The following is a 4,426-nucleotide window of genomic DNA, read 5'->3' as shown; positions in this document are numbered from 1 at the left end:
AAACCACTATGAAGACAGTATTGAGATTCCTTAAAAAACTAGGAATAAAACTACCATATGACTCAGCAGTCCCACTGCTGGGCATATACCCTGAGGAAACCATAACTGAAAAAGACACATGTACCCTGATATTCATCTGTTAGTTGCAGCACTATTTACAATAGCTAGGGCATGGAAGCCATCTAGATGTCCATCAACAGATAAATGGATAAGGAAGTTGTGGTAGATATACACAATGGAATATTACTCAACTATAAAAAGGAATGCATTTGAGTCAGTTTTTGGAACTGGATGAACCTATAATAATGAACCTATTATACAGAGTGAAGTCAGAAAGAGAAAAACAAATATCATATATTAATGCACATATATGGAAGAGGTGCCAAGAACACACAGAAGAACTATACAAAAAAGATCTTCATAATCCAGATAATCATGATGCTGTGATCACTCTTCTAGAGCCAGACATCCTGGAATGTGAAGTCAAGTTGGCATTAGGAAGCATCACTACGAACAAAGCTAGTGGAGGTGATGGAATTCCAGTTGAGCTATTTCAAATCCTGAAAGATGATGCTGTGAAAGTGCTACACTCAATATGCCAGCAAATTTGGAAAACTCAGCAGTGGCCACAGGACTGGAAAGGGTCAGTTTTCATTCCAATCCCAAAGAAAGGCAATGCCCAAAAATGTTCAAACTACCACACAATTGCACTCATCCCACACGCTAGTAAAGTAATGCTCAAAATTCTCCAATCCAGGCTTCAAATGTACATGAACTATGAACTTCCAGATGTTCAAGCTGGTTTTAGAAAGGGCAGAGGAACCGGAGATCAAATTGCCAACATCCATTGGATCATCGGAAAAGGGGAGGGCAGTTAAAGAAAAACATCTATTTCTGCTTTATTGACTATGCCACTGCCTTTGACTTGGAGAAGGAAATGGCAACCCACTGCCTGGAAAATCCCACGGACAGAGGAGCCTGGCAGGCTACAGTCCATGGGGTCGCAAGAGTATGACATGACTTAGTGAATAAACCACCACCCACCAGCATTTGACTGTGTGGATCACAACAAACTGTGGAAAATTCTTCAAGAGATGGGAATATCAGACCACCTGACCTGCCTCCTGAGAATCTGTATGCAGGTCAAGAAGCAACAGTTAGAACTGTACATGGAACAACAGACTGGATCCAAATAGGGAAAGAAGTATGTCAAGGCTGTATATTGTCAGCCTGCTTATTTAATTTATATGCAGAGTACATCATGCAAAATGACGAGCTGGATGAAGCACAAGCTGGAATCAAGATTGTCAGGAGAAATATCAATAACCTCAGATATGCAGATGACTCCACCCTTATGCCAGAAAGCAAAGAAGAAAGAACTAAGAGCCTCTTGATGAAAGTGAAAGAGGAGTTAAAAAATTGGCTTAAAACTCAACATTCAGAAAACTAAGATAATGTCATCTGGTCCTATCACTTCATGGTAAATAGATGGAGAAACAATGGAAACAGTGAGAGATATTATCTTTTTGGGCTCCAAAATCACTGCTGATATTGACTGCAGTCATGAAATTAAAAGATGCTTGCTCCTTGGAAGAAAAGTTATGACTAACCTTGACAGCATATCAAAAAGCAGAGACATTACTTTGCCAACAAAGGTCTGTCTAGTCAAGGCTATGGTTTTTCCAGTAGTCATATATGGATGTGAGATTTGGACTATAAATGAAGCTGAGCACCAAAGAATTGATGCTTTTGAACTGTGGTGTTGCAGAAGACTCTTGGGATCCCTTGGACTACAAAGAGATCCAACCAGTCCATTCTAAAGGAAATCAATCCTGAATATTCATTGGAAGGACTGATGCTGAAGCTGAAACTCCAATACTTTGGCCACCTGATGCAAAGAACTAACTCATTGGAAAAGACCCTGATGCTGCGAAAGATTGAAGATGGGAAGAGAAGGGGAAAAAAGAGGATGATATGGTTGGATGGCCTCACCGACTCAATGAGCATGAGTTTGAGTAGGCTCCGGGAGTTGGTGATGGACAGGGAAGTCTTGTATGCTGCAGTCCATGGGGACATGACTGAGTGACTGAACTGAACTGATGCAATCTAGGATGATAATACTGACAGTCCTACATGCAGGGCAGCAAAGGAGACACAGACATAAAGAACAGACTTTTGGACACAATGGGAGAAGGAGAGAGTGGGATGATTTGAGAGTATAGCATTGAAACTTATTACCATATGTAAAATAAATAACTTCCCTGGGCTTCCCTGGTGGCGCAGATGGTAAAGCATCTGAGGAAATGCAGGAGACCCATGTTCAGTCCCTGGGTTGGGAAGATCCCCTTGAGAAGGAAATGACTACTCCCCCCCAGTATTCTTGCCTGGAGAATTTTCATGGACAGAGAAGCCTAGTCAGCTATGGTCCCTGGGTCACAAAGAATGGGAAATGGCTGAGTGACTAAGACTAACTAACTCAAATAATGAACCACTAGAAGTTTCAGGTATGATGCAGGAAACCCAATGCTAGTGCTCTGTGCCAACCTGGAGGGGTGGGAGGGCAGGGTGGCTGAAGGAGGTTTCAGGAGGGAAGATCACAGGTATGCCTATGGCCAATTCATGTTGATATATGGCAGGGGCCATCACAATATTGTAAAGTAATTATCCTCCAATTAAACTAAATGAATAATTTGTTTTAAAGAACCTAAAAATAAGCTACCATATGACCCAGCAATCCCACTCCTGGGTGTATATCCAGAAAAAACCATAATGAGAAAAGATACATATACCCAGATACTCCTTGCAGCCCTATTTACAATAGCCAGGACATGGAAGCAGTCTAAATGTCCATTGACAGAGGAATATATTAAGATGTGGTACATATACACAATGGATTACTGCTGCTGCTGCTAAGTCGCTTCAGTCGTGTCCAACTCTGTGCGACCCCTTAGATGGCAGCCCACCAGGCTCCCCTGTTCCTGGGATTCCTCAGGCAAGAATACTGGAGTGCGTTGCCATTTCCTTCTCCAATGCATGCATACATGCTAAGTCACTTCATTCGTGTCTGACTCTGTGCGACCCTATGGACAGTAGCCCACCAGGCTCCTCCATCCACAGGATTCTCTGGGCAAGAATACTGGAGTGGGTTGCCATTTCCTTCTCCCATATGATGGATTACTCAGCCATAAAAAAAAGAACAAAATAATGCCATTTGCAGCAACATATATGAACCTATAGATTGTCATACTAAATGAAGTCAGACAGAAAGACAAATATATAATATCGCTTGTCTATGGATGCTAAAGAAATGCTACAAGTGAATCTATTTACAAAATAGAAATAGAGCCACAGATATAGAAAATAAACCTATTACCAAGGAGAAAGGGAGGGGGAAAGATAAACTGGGAGACTGGGGTTGATATATACAGAATACTATATATAAAATAGATAACTGATAGCAACCTACTGTAATAGCACAGGGAACTCTACTCAGTACTCTATAATACCTATATGGGAATAGAATCTAAAAAAGAGTGGATATATGTACATGTATAACTGATTCACTTTGCTGTTTAGCAAAAACTAACACAACACTGTAAATCAATTGTACTCTAGTAAAAATTAATTTTACAAAGTATCACAGGAAACACTTTGAACTATGCATGCAGATGGATGTCAGCTAAGGTTATTACGGGGATCATTTTGCTGTATTTACAAATATCTAATTCTTAATGTTATACACCTGAAACTAATAGTGGTTTATGTCAGTTCTTGTTGTTATTTAGTCTCCGTTGTGTCCAACTCTTTTGCAACTCCGTGGACTGTAGCCCACAAGGCTCCTCTGTTCATGGAATTTCCCAGGCAAGAACATTGGAGTGGGTTGCCATGTCCTTCTCCAGGGGAATCTTCCCGACCCAGACATGGAACCCATGTCTCCTGCATGGACAGGCAGATTCTTTACCAACTGAGCCACCAGGGAAGCCCTTACGTCAATTATACCTCAATAATAAAACATTTGAAACATTAGAAAAACATTTAAAAATTCATAAGTCAAACTGTTGGTAGCTTGAAATTGGCCATGGTGGGGGACATATGCCTCAGAAGTCAGCAGACACTATAAATTAGGATTTTTTTCCCCCAGAGAGTTAGCCTACCAGCACACCACTACCTGTTCTCTTCCTTTTAAAAGTACATACACACATATACCCGTGTGTGTGTGTGTGTGTGTGTGTGTGTGTAGCACTTCATTTCTTATAAGCAATAGCCTTTGAATGATCTGATCATTCTTCTTTCCGCAAAGAGATAGTTACTCTGGTAAACTGCCATAGGTCCCTTAGGGAAATGTGAAGTGATCAGTATTACATAAACGTGCTGGGTTTTGTAGGGTTCTTCCTCAAGAAAACACAGCCACCCCTTTAACTGATTG

This window comes from Bubalus bubalis, chromosome 4 (assembly GCF_019923935.1).
Source record: "Bubalus bubalis isolate 160015118507 breed Murrah chromosome 4, NDDB_SH_1, whole genome shotgun sequence".
In the NCBI taxonomy this organism is placed as follows: domain Eukaryota; kingdom Metazoa; phylum Chordata; class Mammalia; order Artiodactyla; family Bovidae; genus Bubalus; species Bubalus bubalis.
This window is presented reverse-complemented; position numbering follows the sequence as displayed.